This window comes from Sorex fumeus, unplaced genomic scaffold (genome assembly GCF_029834395.1).
Source record: "Sorex fumeus unplaced genomic scaffold, SorFum_2.1 ptg000086l, whole genome shotgun sequence".
Lineage (NCBI taxonomy): Eukaryota > Metazoa > Chordata > Mammalia > Eulipotyphla > Soricidae > Sorex > Sorex fumeus.
In genome coordinates, this window is record NW_026606143.1 from 32,784,166 (window position 1) to 32,802,969 (window position 18,804).

General features: G+C 45.3%; 1 protein-coding gene across 1 annotated transcript in view; it reads left to right on the plus strand.

Annotated features, from left to right (window-relative positions):
* Positions 1 to 7,898: 7,898 nt before the first annotated feature.
* The window catches only part of ADGRG2 (adhesion G protein-coupled receptor G2), a 124,995-nt gene continuing 114,089 nt past the window's right edge, over positions 7,899 to 18,804 (plus strand). The window contains exon 1 of the mRNA XM_056131132.1: positions 7,899 to 8,013. The gene's annotated coding sequence lies outside the window, so the exon portion shown is untranslated. The remainder of the gene's footprint in view (positions 8,014 to 18,804) is intronic.

An 18,804-nucleotide genomic window follows, 5' to 3' on the forward strand; every position in this document is an offset into this window, starting at 1 on the left:
TTCTCCTCCTCTTGAGTATATAGATGGCATAGTAGGGGCAGAGAAAAAGGCTAAAGGAAGTTGCTGACTCTTCAGGAAGATATCTGATAAAGAATGAAGGCATCATCTCCACTCACTGAAATCCACACTTCACACATTGATCAATTATTAGGGAAAACCAATCATGTACAGGGCACAGGTTTAGGGACCGGGACCCAGTAGCAAGAAAAATAGTTCTAAAAATATCCAGGGCTAAGGCTGTGGTTCAGTGGTAGAGCACTTGCCTTGCATGTGTGAGGCCCTGGGCACCCCAGAAAGTGAACTCACCCCCCAGCCCCCAAAACTTAGCCAGAAGTAGCTCTGAGCATTGCTGGGTGTTTCCCCCAAATGAACAAATTCTTCCCTTCATGGACTTTACTTACTTTCTGTCTTTGTGGGGGAGACAGAAGAAAAAAAAAACAAATAAATAACAGAAGTTAGTTGGCAAAGTGCTGTGGAGGAAAAAACTAGGGAAAGAGAGAGAGGTACAGGGGCAGTTAAGCAGAGACGTTGAAAGTGCGAATAAATAAGGTAAGAATAATAAATAATATATATGAATATCACTAGGTTATTCAGGGAAGGCTGTGTTAGAGCTTAGTGTGACCTTCCTCAACATTCCTCAGGAAAGATCTCTTGCAATTGGAAAAGACCCTTAAAAAGAGTCAAGAAATAACTGCTGAAGAGGCTGGAGTACAGAGGAGAGGGCACTTGCCTTGCACTCGGCCCACCTGGATTTGATCCCCAGCACTCCATATGGTCTCCCGAGTCCACCAGGGAGTGATTCTTAGCACAGAGCCAGGAGTAAGCCTTAAGTACCTCCAGGTGTGACCCCCAAAGCAAAAAAATTTGAAAAGACATAATTCTTGATACCTACAATAGTACAAAAACGTGCTCATGCAATATTCCATAAACATTTCCCCCCGACCACCACCACCACCTTGGAGCTAAGTTGGAGCCACAGGACTTGTCCTGACCAATTGTCTATGAGCAGAAATGGGGTATTTGCTTCTGAGCTGCCACATCTAAAATCCCAGGTACCTTTTCCATCTCTCCCTTCCCTGCTCCACCATCTTGGAGGTCCAGGTTCTGATGCCTTCTACACTACTGTCTACCAACTTATGATGATGAGGGAAACAAAGCTGAGGGCAGAGCTAAAAGGATCACAGGAAAAGGAACCTAACTCCTTGTACTGTGTTTCCGGTCTTCCTGATCCCTGAAACAATACATTTCATTATGATTTAAGTCATTTGGATTTGTGATTTCTTGCACTTATAGCCAAAAATGGTTCAACTTCAGAAGAGACCATGGAGAGATGGGGCCAAGGGCTCACCAAAAAATATTCTAAGATGATAAAGGAAGTATTTGTTTTCAAACATTTTCCTCCACCATGTTCCCAAACACTAGACTGTAGAATAACTCTTGCAACTTGGGTAAAGCAACTTCAGAAAATAAAATGGAGTTTTATTTCATGCCTTAGATTCTCAATTAGGGAACTGGCTAAAAACATACAAAAGTTCTTTTAATTTAATTAATTTACTTTTGGTTTGGGGGCCACCCTCAACTTGGTGCTTTGGGAGCTACTCCCTGCTCTGTGCTCACAGAAGCATGGGTGACTGGGATCCAGTCTAGACTCCTGCGTTCCAAGCCTGTGTTTGGCCCATTTAGCTAGCTCTCTGGAGTCACAAAACTGATTTTTAAAGGAAGAGGGACTAAGACTCTTACCTTGCACATGACCAACCTTGGTTCAATCTCTGGGATCACATAACCCTAACCCTGATAGGAGGGATCACTGATAGGAGGGCTTATTAGAAATAAGCCCTGAGCACCGCTGGGTTAGCCCCCAAACCAAAATAAATAGGTCTAGTAAATAATTAAAATCAAATCAAAATTGTAATAAGTAATAACCAGTTAAAAGGAAAGGCACTGCCTGGGGCGTGGCTCAGTGGTATAGCATTTGTGTGAGACCCTGGGTTTGATTCCCAGCACCACGTGATCTCCTGAGTATAACTGGAAAGTAACCCCCTAGAACTAAAACCAGGAATGTCCCCCAAGCACAACTATATGTTATCCACAAACAAATTCAAAGAACAAGGATTTAAATATATTTTTATGTATTTTTATATATTTCATGTGAAATGAAAAAAAATTATGTTTTCAGAAAGTAAGGAAGCAATTTAGAAAGTATGGGGGCACTGGAAGCAACCTGGGAAAAAATGAACTCAGTGACTGAAGCCAACAGATTTGACAACAAAATAATGGTAACATTGGATAATAGCCCAGAGACTCAAATAGTTACCCATGGTCCATAGTCCAGACTGGTATAAGTAAATACTTCCCTATAGGAGAATTCCAGTGAATTAATGTAGAAGGAATAAGGGAAATAAGAAATTAGCATTAGCACATTAGCACAACAGTAATTGGGGCTGGAGTGAGAGTACAGCAGGTAGGGTGCTTACCTTGCATGCTACTGACCGCTTTCAATCCCAGGCATCCCATGTGGTTCCCAAGTGCTGCCAGGAGTGATTCCTAGATGCAGAGCCAGGAGTAATCCCTGAGCATTGCCAGGTGTGGCTCACAAACAAACAAAAAACCCAAGGATAACAGTAATTATTGTTGCAGCAGCCATGATCCTCTGATGAATGTTAAAAACTGGGTGAACATTTGGGGAGAAACAGGGTAATTGGATACTCTCAAAGTGCCTTCCCCAAGAGGGAAAAAATGACATATAGGACCAGCTCTGGTACATCGGCATGTGTGTGTCCAGAGTTTTCTTCTGAAATATGCCTGTGGTTCCGGAGACAGATAAACCAAGAGATCTGGTTTCAAATTGCATGACGAGGACTTGGTTAGATTCCTCCCAGAAACAAAAGGACCATTGCTATTCAGAGACCTTCAATTAAGGCTCAGCTGGGCGCGCCCGAGCCTCAGGAGTACCCCATCTTCTGAAGAACCCGAAGAAGCTGGTGGGTTCATTTTCCATCTCCCAGTCTCTACCTGGTTAGGTGGGAGAGAGTCGCCCAAGCTCATGCCAGTTTGCAGACCCACTGGGATCCCTTTCATTTCCTCTGGATTCTTTGATTATTTGTGTTGGCCAGCAGCCATGGTCAGCTCTTCCCAAGTTGGAACACATTCTCAGAAAGGGCTGGTCCTACCATCCTCATCTTGGTCAAAGCCAAAGTCTGGTTTCATTTTTCATTAAACTGCCATTTGTTACTTTTACCAAACAGAATGACAACATGTCCAACTGTCTTCATTCAGTATTTTCACAAGAGAGAGCCTTTCTCGCCTCCCAGGAGAGTGTGTGATTTATTAATCTCCTTCATTGTGCAATAGGCCCACCACCATTACAACTAGCACAATGTTCTAGAGAAAAATTCTGCTGTATCACATGGTGACTTCACTCACATTGGCAGTGCTCGGTATCTCACCTAGATCCAGCAAGGCCTGGGGGCACACGGGAGGCATTGCTAGAGACATCTCTGGTGTACCTGGAGGGCTGGGACCACTTCTCACCCATTTTAATCTGTTTGAGGTCTGGTACATCGTGGGTGTAGTCATAAGTGCTGTTTAGCAAGTGTTTCTACTGCTTCATTTCCCTTTCTGGGTCCAGATAGAGCTGCATTTCCTGGCCTTTTGTGCCTGACTGCAACCACTCCACTAGTTCCAACTGATGAGCGGAAGTGTTGCGTATCACAGTAGGTCGGGAATATTTACAGTCTCAGAGACATGGCTCTCTTTTCCTTTGCAAGGCAGCAGAATTTGAGAAGGAGGCTACTCAGCGTGCCGGGGTCCTTGAATGACTGCAAAGCCACTAGCCCGTGAAGAACAGGTCCTGGGAATAAGACATGCATATCTGTTGCCTTAGCCATGCAGATTCTGGGATGATTGTCGTAATTGCAGCACCGCACAGCCAATTCTCACCCATACTGCAGGCTTTGGGAAAGAAATGTTCATGCAATCAATGAGTGATTGAAGCCAGCTGTCCAGCACAAGAATTTTACTAAAGGAGAGGTTCAGACATGGTAATTTGGATGACAATTGTCTGGAAAGGGTGCGCAGATGAGGGACTTAGCTTGTTTCCTATTACACTGGTTTTGTTAGATACCTCTTGATGTGAGAGTTGATGGAGGCAATAGGGCAGAGGGGTCACTTAAAACACTCTAAATTAATCTTGGCCACTCTCACTGGAGTTTAGATGGACCTTCTTACTCCCTATGTACTTGAAAAATTGGGGAAACTGAGACTCAGTGCAGTCTAAGTGTCAAGTGGCAAAACTGGTACACACCAAACCACTCTTCTCCTAATTCTCTTTCAGCTTTCAGAAATTAAGGAATCAAGGTTTCCAAAGCCAACCCCAACTGCCCCCAATGCCCCTACTCCTGTTCCTTCCATTTCCTGGCCATGGATTAAAGGAAGTTATTTCGCTTGCAGGTGCCTCTGTTTCTACTGCTGGACAATCCTGGAGTTGCCCTGAGGATTTAGTAACGAACTATGAAGTAGGAAAGCGCCCAACATAAACTATCACTTACCCCCTTCTCCTCCTCCTCCTCCTCCTCCTCCTCCTCCTCCTCCTCCTCCTCTTCCTCCTCCTCCGTCAAGTTCTCCATCCCAGTGCCTTGGTGTACACAGGTACTCTTGCTAGTCATCTCCTTGAGGAAATAACGACTCTGCTACAGACCATTGCTCAGTGTATTTGTAGATCATTTGGTCACAAGTAAAATTATATCTGAAGTTCAAAGGCGAGAGTTGAACCCTGAGCTCCTGTGAGCTTATCTCCACATTCAGGGGTCCAGCAGTGTGAGGGGACAAGGAGACAGGACTTCCTTGTTCCCTTTCCCCAGTGTTTGTCACATGTCCTCCACCAGAGCCCCGGAATTCAATTCTGTCACGGCCTCAAAGAGCCGTGGGGCAGGAGCCAACCACCCCAGCTGTTGGGGCATTAGCTTACAGGCCGTATATGAAGTTTAATGGCAAATTCTTAGCAGCCACTGCCTTCTTTAATGTCACCAGACAGTGCCTGTGGAGGTGTGTGACAAGAGGACCAAGTGGCAGAGGGCTGGATGCTCCCCTCCCCAGCACCAGCTTTCTCCTGTAAATCTTGATGGCACAGTCCTATTGATCTGATTGTATGTCAAGGAGAATGAATGTCTGGCTGGATGTACATCAAACCATGCATTGAAATTTTTTGGCTTACAAATTGTCTTGCTTTTATTTTTGAGATATGTGTCTCTGAAGTTATTTTTTTTAGTGAGGAGAGAGATTAGGTTCCACCCAAAAGTGCTCAAGGGCTATCCCTAGCCCAGTGCTCAGGCATGAGCCCTGGTGGTGCTCAGGTATGATATACCACCCCTAGGGATGGGATTGCAGTAAGCAGCATGACCCCGTGCAAGGCAAGCACCTTTGCATGCCTCTACTGTCTGTCTCTCCAGCCCTAAAGTGATTTTTTATTATTCTTACTTTGTTTTGTGTGGTGATAGGGATGGGTCCCAGGGTCTCACATACATTTGACATGAACCCAATCCTGGACCCTAAAGCATTTCTCCTTCCTGCCTTTCATTTCCCTCCCTCCTTTTCTTCCTTCCTTCCTTCCTTCCTTCCTTCCTTCCTTCCTTCCTTCATCCCTCCCTCCCTCCTTCCTTCCTTCCCCTCCTTCCTTCCCCTCCTTCCTTCCTTCTTTCCTTCCTTCTTTCCTTTTCTCTTTCCTTCTTTCTTCTATTTCTTTCTTTCTCTTCTTTCTTTCTTTCCTTCTTTTTATTTCCTTTCATCAAAGCTGTTTAAGGAAAAGCATTTTATTATGATATCAGTTTATATCTGACATCAGTTTGAAATTTAAGTAATGTTTATTATACAAGATACACTTATTATTGCTTTTTAGTTAAGTGTGGAAAAGTGAAAATATTGTATTACCACGGCAGAGGGTAGGGCGTTCGCCTTACAAGCGGCCAACATGGCCGACCCGAGTTCGATTCCTCCACCCCTCTCGGAGAGCCCGGCAAGCTACCGAGAGTATTCGATATGACAGACACAGTAACAACAAAGTCTCCAATGGAGACGTTACTGGGCCCGCTCGAGCAATAGATGCATGCAAGTAGCACCCAGATAAAGGACATTACCTGCACACCATAGTCCTCTCCTCCCCTTTGTAACTTCTTCCAATCTTCCATCCCTAGTGATCACCATCTGGACTTCTGACTTAATAGATTAATTTTGCCCATTTCTTACTTTATAGACACAGAACCACAGTTTCCATGTGTTTGCATCTTATTTCCATAGCCCAGCATGGATTATAAAGTTTGTCCATAGTTAACATGGAGTACCTTTTCTGTTCTCATTGCTGTCTGCACATTCACTTTGTGTCTATATAACCACAATGTTTTCTATTCAGTCTGCTATTGATAGACATTTGGATAGCTTCCAATCTGGAGCTATTAAAAATACACTCCTATGGCCATTCTCGTTCATATCCTTTGGTAAACATATACCCTCATTTGTGTTGAGCACACACCTGAGAAGGGGATGGCATAGGATAGGATAGTTGGATGCCTGGTTTAAATAGAGTCTGTCAATAGTTTTTCAACATCTTGTAGTAATTTATACTTACAGTAAGCGTTTGAGAGTTTTGATAACTCTACATAACTCTTTCAAACTAAGTCAAATATATGTATTATGTTATTCCCAACAGAAGCAAGTTAATCCTTTGGAGTCAAAATAAAGTATTTTTTCTCTCATCACAAACTTGAACTCACAAGCTTATGAACTTGAACTGCCTGAGCTTTTGACCTCCACTCCCACTTAATCCTGGCAATCAAACGTCTCTCTGAAAACACTTTGCATTCATTGATCCAGCTAGGATGTTGTGAGTGTTAATAAGTTGGTGTTGGCTAAACAAATTCCATCTCCTGCAAGCAGCGTAAATATCTCACTTGCATTGTGTCTAATACACATCCTCTCCAGAACCGAATGCAATGCAGAACCTAGAATTTGGTTTGGGTGGTAAACTAAAACGGAATATCAGGTTTTCATGCGTGTGAATGAGAGTGCTAAAAGCATTTTGCAAACAGGAGTTATTTATTTGCTGAAGATGGTAGCTGAGGGCCAGGAGGGACGTCAGAATGCTTCTTTAACCCCCTTTATTTTTTATAGATAATTCATATTAGTTGTAGACATCCAGTCATGCCTCCTCTGGGCATGGTAACCTCCACTGGTAACCTGGGGTACTGGGACAAACAGGTGAAACCATCTGCAAGCCAGTTCTGCTTTTTTATTCTCTGAACATACGCAGGAGATGCTAACGGACAGGAAAGGGAGAGGGGCAACTCACTTCACTTTGCACTCCCCTCCCGCCCCCCGCCCCCCCCCCATCACACACCCATCCACCTCCGCAGGACGAGCGGTGGTGAGGACAGAACTTTCTCGACCCCCGCAGCAACAGCTCCTTCAGCGGGGCCCTAATCCTTCACGTTTGCCTTTTCACGGGTCTTTCCAACTTCCCGCCCTCCCAAGTGATCGAGGGGCGCTTCGGCCTCGCCACCCATCACTCCGCAAGGCTGAGCCAGGCTCTGAATAGGAACCGGGGCATCCCCTGCGAGGGAGCATCTGGGTTCTGGAGGTGGGGAAGGGGGTCTCGCGCACGAAGCGTCCCGGGCATCCGAAAAGGTCTAGAAACGCGGGCGGCCGGCGGCGGCGGTGGTGGTGGTGGTGGTGGGGAACCCTGCTGCCCTCCCCGCGCGGCTCACTCACACCCTCTCTCCTCCCCCGCGCGCCCCGCCCGCTCCCCACCTCCGCGCCCCGTCGCCGCCGCCGCCGCCGCCGACGCGCGAGAGCCGGACGCGCCACGCCGCGCTGGGCAGCAGGGGAGCGGGCGGGCGAGCGGTCCGGGAGCGGCGGGGGCGGCGCCCGGCACTGGCCAGGCAGTAGGAGGGGCGCGGCTGGACGCAAAGGGCAAAAGGAGGGCCGGAGGGCGCCAGCCGCCAGTCAGTCGGCAGGGACCCGCAGGTAAGCGTGTGGCACCCGCGGGGGTCTGTCCCTTCGGGCTTCCGAGTCTCCAGCCCGAGGGCGAGCCGCCGACGGGCGCGGGAGGCCCGGGCGCCGCGCCTGGACCTGGACGGCCGCGCGGGACGGCCGGGCGATCGCTCCCTTCCTCCCGGATGCGGTCCCGAGCCCGAGCCCCGGCGGGGCTCCCCAGAAACAGGAGGCAAAGCTGCGGGCTCCCGGAGCCCGTCTCCCCGACGGCGGGAGAGGGGGCCGTGGGGGGGGGGGGGGCTCGGGTGCGGCGGGGGAACGCACGCCCGGGTGTATGTCTTAGCCTCAGCACCCTCCCCCCCCCCCCGACTTTAGCTCTTCGCCCGCCTCTGGGAACACGAGCCACCAGCCTAGTTCGCGCGCGCGCACCGTCCCCGAGACTCAGTTTACCGCGCGGGGCAGTGGGTCCGGCGGCGCCCGCGGAGCGCAAACAAGTCTCGGACGACTTGGCTCAGCACCGCTGGGAGGGACCCAGAACAGGTGGCCCCAGGGAGTGGCGGGATGGAGAGGCCGCCGCGATCCAGACTAGAGGGGAAACTCGGGGGAAGGAGGTTGGAGTCTGGGAGCCTTTTCCGGGCTCCTGCCTGAGAGAGAGAAGGTGGAGGGGAGAGCTGACGAGTCTCCCCAAAGCCCGATGAGGCAAGCGGTAGAGGTTTTCCGTGGCGGCTTCGACAGTGACACTTCATAGTCTGTGCTGTCCACCCGCATCCCCTGGGAATCGTGTTGTGTTAAAATACAGATTCTGATTCAGTAAGTCTGGGGTGGGGCCCGACAGTCTGCATATCTAACAAGCCCCCAGATGCTGCCGCTGCTGCTTGGGTCACACTTTATTTATGTCGCAGGAAGCCCTTTCCATCCAACAGGCCGAAAAGCAGAACAAGTGGGAAATGGAGAAAGGAGATTTTACAACCCGCTTCTTTAGTAGGGAGATGCTTTACTTCACAGCTCACTGGCGCAAGCCAGTATCGGATGCTACATCTGTCTTCTTGGTCATGCAACCTGTATTTGTTTAATGCTCCTCAGTCGCTGTGGAAATTCCTCATGATGTTTGAACAAGGCATCATTTTGCCCTGGACCCCACAAATTATGTAGCACATCCTGAGAGTCACCAGAGGCAGAAAAAGGACCCATATTTTATTAGGGTTGCGAGTTGGTGGGTGATGCCGAGTGAAGGTTTACTAAGTGAAAGCTCGCTAAAAGTTGCCTTTTCTCTCTTCTTTCTCACCCTCCCTGCCTATTTAAGAGGCAAGCCTAGAAGGATAACTTCCTACAGCTATATGTATGCCAATATGTGCTGCTTTCTTCATTATTAGCAATTTATTAAGTGCCTAATAATTAATAGAAAAAACGGTCACATTTGATGTGATCATTTTTTTTCATTTACATGACAATGTGAGTTTATTTCCAAAGGATGAGGGGTCCAGTACTTAGTGTCTCAGAGTTTTGTTTGGTTAAGTCATAAAATGCGCTGGCCCTTGCTTGGTTTGGCTGCTTCCACACTTCAAATGCAAAGCTGGAAAACAAAAAGCAGCCAAATTTTGTAGCTGTTCAGGGTTGTATTGTTTTACAGGGCCTCAGCTAAATGCCAGCCCTGATCAGGTTCCTCAGCTTTTATCATTCCCACATCCCTGCAAGGTGACTTTCATCCAAAGGGGATAGAACTGATTACGTTATTGAAAAACACCGAAGAAACGGCAGGGCCAGTGTTTTCTCTGTGAAGAATTTTTGCCCAAACTCCATAGATTCCAGGTGTGTGTATTTTTCTTGAAAAAAAAAACCTGTTGGACACACAGAAAAGGGGGGAAAGTGAATTTTAATTATGGTCATGATTTAGTTCAGCAGAGGGAGAAAAAGTCTGCGAAATGGAATTTCATGGGTGGTGGGGTTTGGCAGGGAAGGGAGGGCCGCTGTTTTGGGTATCATAAACAGCCTCCCAGAAATGTTAACGTGAATTTGCTCAGGTGTGAGGAAGAGGCAGGAATGACTGCTTCTGTGGCCCACGAGGTTGTGCCGAGTACTCTGGTGTGACTGTGTTATGGCTGAGTCTGGCTTGGGATTCACCGGGGGGGACATCACTGGTTCCTAGTGCTTTCTCTGTGCTCATGACACCGACGAACATGTTTTTCCATTTTGCTGTGGACTGTGCCGAGTCACTTTCAAATTTAAATACAAGCTAGGACCGAGAAGCACACACCATTAGCATTTTCTTTAAGAAACAGAGCACAGAGCAAAATGCCCTGCCGTGCTGGTAATTCCGAAGGAAGAAAGACTTGCTTGTGCCGTAGTGAGAACCTTGGAGCTAGTGTTTGTGCCTAGCTGAGGAAGGTCCTTCCTACTTCCAGAGAGAAGGGGAGAGAATCGTCTTGTGACATGTTTATGGTTTTTAAAATATATGTGCAACTTATTTTCACTTTTAGTTTATGTGCAATTTATTCAAGGGTGTGTGGGAGGGGGCTGTTGGAAATTAAGAAATGGGCTAATGAGGGGGCATTACCATAAAATAAATACTCGCAATCAAGTAAGATTCTGTGAACACTGTACCATCCTATGACTTCATTTCACTAATTCCCGAGTCCAGGCCATTTTAAAAAATTGAGGTACAAGCTATTTACAATAAAATTTGCCATTTTTAGTGTCTAGTTCTACAGGTTTTGACAAAAACACATATAGTCATGAAATCAACAACATGAAGTCAAGATATACAAGAATTTCAATACTTAAAAACAAATTCCTGGGGCTGGAGCAATAGTACAGAGGGTAGAGCGTTTGCCTTGCATGCAGTCAACCAACCTGGGTTCGATTCCCAACATCCCATATGCCAAGAGTAATTCCTGAGTGCAAAACCAGGAGTAACCCCTGTGCATCGCCGGGTGTGACCCCAAAAAAAGCAAAAAAACAATACAAATTCCTGATTGACCCTATGCAGTCAACCCCTCCCATCACTCTCCACCCCTGGCAACCATTTCTAGGCACAGAATATCTGCCCTTACTTACAACTGTGTCTTTTCCAGGAAGAATGCCCTGTGAATGGATTCATATCCAATGTTGTCTTCTGAGTCTGGCTTCTTTGATAGTTCATTTCACATTCATTCGTGCTGTCATGTGAATCAATATTTGTCCCCTAACACCTTTCCATTTTTATGACTAGAAATCTGCAAGTTTTATTTTTATTTTGGGGGGTGTCACTGCACACTTTAAGGAACGATGCAGCACCAGGATTGAAGCCAAGCTTGGACTCCAGTTCTTGGAAACTTCCACCCCAGTCCATCAGTTTTGACTAGGACCACTATGAATATTCTCATGCATCTCTGTGCATTATACATTTTCATTCAAACCAGGCAAATACCTACAAGTGGAACTGCTAAATAATTGTATGGGAAAGTGAACTTTATAAGAAAAGGGCTGAACTTTGCCCCCAAGTGGCTGCCCTGCTGTGCTATCATCAGAGAGGTCAGGTTGGTTGCTAGGCATTGCACTTGGCCTTGACAGTTTTGTTTATTGTAGCCGCTCCAGTGGGTTTGTGGTGGCACCTCTGTAGATTGAGTTTGTGCTTCTCTGAGGACAAATGGTGTTAAGCATCTTTTTGGGTGCTTTTTTGATCAACCAAGTTTTATGAAATATCTATTTCTTATTGTTTGTTTGATGGAATCCTAAGAGTTTTTCCATTGTCTTCTATCTGAATAAAACTTTTTTGGATACAGATGTTCCCAGACTTACAATGGGGCTAAGTTCCAGTAAACCCATCATAAATGGAAAATATGCTTAGTGCAGAATGCACTCACTTCACCGGCTAACCAACTTTGAACATACTCCCAGGACTTTCATTAGCCAACAGTTGGACACTCAGCTCAATTATCAGCTGCAGGCTAATTGCCTGCCTCTTCTCATCAGAAGCAGGAGACGTGGTGAACCTCTTATAGACGTGCTGAGATGCAAAAGTGCAAAGCACAACCCCCCAAACACACTGACAGTCCAGTGCACTGAGAATCTCAGGGCAGATTAGCATTGTGGGTCCTCTCTGCCCTGTGTCACTGTGACAGAATATCATAGGACGTGCCACCAACTTGGGAAAAGATCAAAACGGAAGTACATGTTCTGCTTGGTACATTCCATGTTGGCACCACTGTAAAACTGAACCATCTTAAGTTCTATGTCTTTCTATGTCACTGTCACTGTTACTGTCACTGTCCTCCTGTTGTTCATCAATTTCCTCGAGTGGGCCCAGAAACGTTGCCATTGTGACAGTTGTTACTGTATTTTGGCATATCGAATACGTCACGGGTAGCTTGCCAGGCTTTGCTATGCGGGCAAAATACTCTCAGTAGCTTGCCGGGCTCGCTGAGAGGGGTGGAGGAATCGAACCTGGGTTGGCAGAGTCGGCCACATGCAAGGCAAATGCCCTACCTGCTGTGCTATTGCTCTAGCCATGTCTCACAATGTCTATCTATGCATTGCAAATATTTTCTTTCGGCCCATGGCTTGCCTTTTTACATTCTTCTTTTATTGTGGTAAGAACCTTTAACATGAGAGCTCCTCTTAACATGTTTGGAAGTGGACTGTGTGCTCTCCTTGACTCTAGGCACAAAGGGGGACAGAGCTCTAGAACTTACTCTTTTGTCCTGACTGAAACCTTACACCTGCTGCATGGTCACTCCCTGCTTCCTTCTCCTGGCCCTAAGCAACCACCATTCCAGTCCATCTTCATGGTTTGACTGTTTTTATTCCATTTATACCTCATAAATGGAATTGGTGCTGGTTAGTTTTGTATTTTGAAGAGCCTATTTTAACATTTTGATAAGGTCTAATATATCAGGTTTTAATCTTCTATGGCTAACCTAAAAAAACCTACAAAAACCATGTATGCCTCAAGGTTAGCAAGATTTTTCTCTGGTGTTTTCTTCTAGGCATTATGTAGGTTTATCTTTCATATGTAAATGTATGGTTTCTTTGGGGAGAGGAGACTGGGTTTAGGGACCACTCCTGGCTCTACTCAGGAGAGACTCCCCGCAGTGCTTGGGGCACCATAGGCCTTACCAAGGAGTGATGTAAGGCAAGTACCTTTAACACTTCCATTCTCTCTTTGGCCCATAAGGTTAATTTTCAAGTTTTTTTTATGAGCCAACCTTACATGTTCCCATATCAATAGCCAGTTGTTCAAGTACCATCTCCTGGAAAGGCGCTGGACTCTTCTCCCTCTCTATCCCCTTGGTCCCTTGGAAAAACTTAATTGTGTGTGTTTCCTTAAAACTTTGTTTTGTTTCATTGACGTGTATGTGTGTCTTTACAGCAATGACCAGTACCACATATTATAGATCTTATGCATTCTTGGTAGATGAATTCCTAGATTGCTTAGTTTTTGTAATTTCTATTGCCTTTTCTCCATTTCCTTTTTATAATAACTGTCCTAGTAGACAAACTACTGCATAGAAAAGTTAATTAAATTTTTGTTTGTGTACTTGGGGGCCACACCTGGTTGTCCTGGGGAAGCTGTTAGTGGTGCTTGGGGGAACACACAGTGCCAGGGCTGGAAGCCAGGGTTCCCACATGCAAAACTTGTGCTCCAGCCCTTTGAGACATCTCTTCATCCCACTATTTAAAAATCTTTTGTAAGTCCAATTTGCCACTCTTGGATGAAAATGTTGAATTGGGGCTGGAGAGATAGCACTTGCCTTGCACGCAGCCTACTCAGGTTCAATCTCCAGCATATCATATGACTCCCTGAGCATCACCGGGAGTTGTTCCTGTGAAGTGAACCCTGAACACTGCCAGATGTGGCCCCCAAAGCAAAACAAAACAAACTTTAAATGTAGAATTGATCTTTTTTTAGGGGCAGGGGATTTTCTTTAAGATCTTTTCACTGACTCAAAAATACCACTGAGAACTAGAAAGTGATGTTGATAATTGACTAATTCTAAGTATGTTGCAAGTATAGAGGGAAATGAAATATTAGAAGGCTCAGAAGTGAGAGGTGTAGAATTGTGCAACGGAAGGGATCATAGAAAAAAATCACACCCAACCAGTTCTTATATACTATAATTTAAAATCTTGAAACTAACTAAGAGATGTATTTGTCCATCTGCATATCTAATAGGTAGCTCAGACTTGGTATATCTCTCCACAGCAAAATCTTAATTCCCTGCCATGCCCATATCGAACCTGATTCTCTCCCAGTAAGGCACATGTTAGTATCTGACATCATCATCCACACAGCTGTTCTAGTTCCAAGTCTGTACATTTCAGGTGCTACATCCAGCCTTTGAACAAATCTTGTTAATTTGGCTTCCAACGTATACCCAGGCATTCCCGCTTTTATCTTCTCTCACTACTCCACCATCCTTGAGTCCACCACCACTTCTTTCTCTCCTTATCATGGGGCCCTTCAATAGTCTGATCCCCATAGTACCCCTCTGGAAGCATCCATTGGCTCTCCTGCTGAATTATGATGTTGTGCCATGTTTTGGCCCTGCTGTTCCTATTGAAGACTGTGCTTTTCTTGTGAAATGTCCCAGCATATGAAGCTCCTTTCAGTCTTTTCTACTATTCTGTCTGGAATGTTCTCTCTGCCCCCTTCCCTTTATATGACTAGTTTCTCATCACTTGTATATCTGTTTGCATGTTACCTCTTTGGTAAGTTGATCTAAAATAGCCACCAAGTTATTATATTATTTTCATCTTACTTGAATTTTCAACCCAGCACTTATCATTACTTGTGTTCTTGTTATTCACTTGTATATTTATTGTCCCCCTTATTATATATTTATTATTCCCCTTATCTCTGCTTCTATTCCCCACACTGGAATGTGAGCTATTTTATTCCTAGAGCCTAGAATAGTACTTGATATATGGGTATCAATAAATATTGAATGAATGATGCCTTCAACGTACCTAACACAATTTCCAGGAGCTGGAAGACACTCAATAAATGTTCCCTTTCCCCCATGAGTATAGTAGTGTTTCTGGGGCTGAGCCTAGAAGCTTCTGATGAAGACTGTGACCTGATAAACAGATTCATATCTGTGTGTTAAGACCTTAATTATTGATTCCTCTAGACATAAAGGAGTTACATTTTACCAAGAAAGCAACAGGTCACATTTTGTAGTGGGGGCACTTTTCCGGTTCTCAGATTGAAAAGCATGTTTTCGTAGGAATTTAAATATGTTGCTTTCTAACCTCTGGATATTCATGAATCGATGATTGGGGGAGATCAGGAGAATGAATGGAAGGAAGTGTGCTGAAGATGCATTATTTGAAGATTAGCGGTGATTTGGAAAAACAGTGTGGTACTAAAAGTTTCATATAGATTCAGCTTTTCCAGAAAAGTTTGTGAAAATTCAGTATAAATAAGCTCAAATAGTCATTGTCTTATCCAGAAGATTAACTTTTTGACAGTGTTCATATGTTTTGGGGGCTTTGGGGAAACTATCACCTTTGACCCAGCAGGGATTTTTTTTTTTTGGTGTTTGTGGGGGGCATACTCATAAGTGCTCTGGGGCTATTCCCAGCTGTATGCTTGAGGGTTGCTCCTGGCAGTGCTTAGGGGACTATGAAGTGCAGGGATGGAAATGGATCTCTAGCATGTGAAGCTTGTGCTGCAGCTCTTTGATTTATCTCTCTGTCTCAGGATTGGTCATGGTCCTCCCATTGTTCATCGATTTGCTCGAGCGGGCCAGTAATGTCTCCATCATGAGACTTGTTGTTACTGTGTTTGGCATACCGAATACGTCACGGGTAGCTTGCCAGGCTCTGCCGTGTGGGCGAGATACTCTCGGTAAATTGCCGGGCTCTCAGAGAGGGGCGGAGGAATTGAACTCGAGTCGGCCATGTTGGCTGCGTGCAAGGCAAACGCCCTACCGCTGTGCTGCTGTCGCTCCAGCGCGTCTCAGGATTAATTTTTTAAATTTTCATCAGGTGTTCATGATATACATATATATACATATATATGTATATATATATCAAGAACTGTGCTCCACTATTCACTTTTGAGATACTTACTACCTAGACATTATGACTCGTCATTTTCTGTTTAGCAACCAACCTTAGTGAATAAAAGCAAATATAAAGAGAACTCTATAGAAATATTTAAGTCTTCTTTTTCACTCTTCTATGGTAGTAGATTAAGTGTGTATACCTCTATTTTTTTAAATTAGCAGTTTAACTGGTGTTTTTCATATAATTATAGATACACAACTCTTTGAGTTTTCACGAACTAACCCCCAGACCAAGAATTAACAAGAGCCATTCTCCAAATTTTTTTTGGCTTTTTGGGTCACACCTGGTGATGCACAGGATTACTCCTGGCTCTGAACTCAGGAATCACTCCTGGCAGTGCTCAGGGGACCATATGAGATGCTGGGAATCGAACCCTTGTCAGCAGCATGCAAGGCAAATGCCCTACCCGCTGTGCTATCGCTCCAGTCCCCATTCTCCAAATTTTCTTCTTGACCCACACTACACTTTGGTTCTAATGTCATAGGTACATTTTACTTTTTTATTGAATTTCTCACTGAAGAATATGGGAATTTTCTACTTGCTGAAATCTTAAGCTGACTTTTTATTTTTGAGGATTGGGGCCACACTGACTGTGCTCAGGGCTTACTCAGTACTCAGGGATCACTTCTGGTGGTGCTTGGGGTACTATATGTGGTTCCAGGGCTCGAATTCTGATGGCTATGTGCAATATCAACACCTTAATCACTGTACTATCTTTCCAGTCCCTTATTTTTACCATTTCACCTTTTATTGTTGGTTTTTGGGCAGTGCTTAGGAGACCATGTAGTATCACAGGTCAAGCCCGGTTCCAGCCACTAAGGTATTATTCTGGCCTTCTTGAGTTGGTTATTTTCAGAAACAGCACACACACACACACACACACACACACACACACACACACACACACACACCAGAAAGGCACCGAAAAACAAGTAGAAGTTACACTTTTGTAGATGGTATTTCCATATATCAGAGAAGCCAGCGAACACAGACCAAGGAAATCTCCAGTAGTTCTAATGGGGAGTGTGGGAGAGGGAGACTTAGGTTTGGTTCTGTGTAAAGCCTGGCTTGCTTGTTCATTGTTACTGAGCTTTTCCTGGTCTGGGTAACTTTCCATTAACTGGTTTTCCACAACCCCAACATCTTCTTTTTGTGTTTTACTTTTGGGACCCAGCTGTAATCAGGGTTTACTCCTGGCTCTGTGCTTCTGGATCTTTCCTTGGTGGTGCTCAGGAGAAAACAAATATGGTGCTGGTGCTCGAACCCGGGTCAACAGCGTGCAAAGCAAGCATCTTAACCTCCTGTACTATCTCTCTGGTCTCTATCTCTCTTTCACTCATGTCCTTTGTGAGATTCACTTACAGTTTTGTTGCCCTGTGGAAATATTTCAGCATAAGACTGTACCACTATTTATCCTTTCTAGCGTTGTTTCCTTCGGTTGTTCCCAATCTTTGACTTTTATGAATAATTCTATGAGGGAAACTCTTGCATATATCTTTGGATGAGTTTGTATGCATTCCTACCTCGGAAATACCTAAAAGAACAGCTCAGATGTATTGCTAATCATTTTTGCAATCACTTTTCAATGACTTTCTTCTTTGGATAAGGCTTGGTAGCAACCTTTGCACATCTGTCTCTGTATATGGTCTTGAGGCTTTTACCTGCCCTGCAACTTAAGTTTTAGCACCAGTTGTGTCTCAACTTTTTTTCTGAGTATATTTCTATGCTCATTTATTAATTTATCAACTGCCTATATAAAAATATCCTTTTAAACTATCTTAAAGAATTTGGCTTGCTTTTCTCTCTTCCTCCAACACACACACACACACACACACACACACACACACACACACACACATATACACACAACTCCCGGAACTGTCGAATCCATTTTGCAGATACAGAAGCAGAATTGTGCACCTGAAGATTCTTGGAATGGTACAGACCTGTTAAACACTGCCTCTAAATGTTGACAAGGGAAAAGTGAAAGGAGAGAAGGAAGAGAAGGAAGAGAAGGTTTCAGAAGCTGAATGACTTTACTTTGTGATTGCAACCCTGTCCACAGCCTCTCCCTTTGTCCCAAGTTCCGCTGCCCATGAGTTTCCTCTACTCTGCAACTTCGACAAACCTGAGAATCTCTTCCTCTGGATTCTTGAGACCCCATGGCTGAAATCTCACTTTCTCAGTGAACAGTTACATAGTTAACAGCTACAGCACTTTTCAGATGTTCAGCCATCCCCAGGGATCTGCTTACCAAAGCAGACCGGGATTCTCTGGCTCTGGAGCGTCGGGGCTTTTTGCCCCGACCTCAAGTGGGTGTTGCTGGGTGGGGGACCTGTTCTGGATGCTGCGCACGCAGCCAGGCTTCCGGGAGCCTCGGTCCCTGTACTAGAAACTGGGTGTGACACTTGGCGTTTCTTTTAGCCCCAAGTAGCAACTCCCCTCACCGACACTCCTCTCAAACATTCTAAACACCTGAGGGAAAAAACACTGAATTCCTCAAAGGCACGTCAAATCTTCCTCCCGCCCTCCCTCCCTCCTTCTCTCTCTAAAAGTCTCTTTTTCTCTCTTCCTCGCTCTCTCTCTCCTTCTTCCTCTCCCTGTCCCTCCCCCTACCCTGCCCTTCCTCCTTCCCCTCTCTCCCTACCCCCCCCCCCCCAAAGAAAGTAGTGTGCTGGGCAGGCACAAACCCACCCTCTTTTCTCAACACTTTCTCATTCACTCCTTAGACTGTGTCGTCCGCCATCCATTTCCACCTCCCTGGCCCACCTGCCT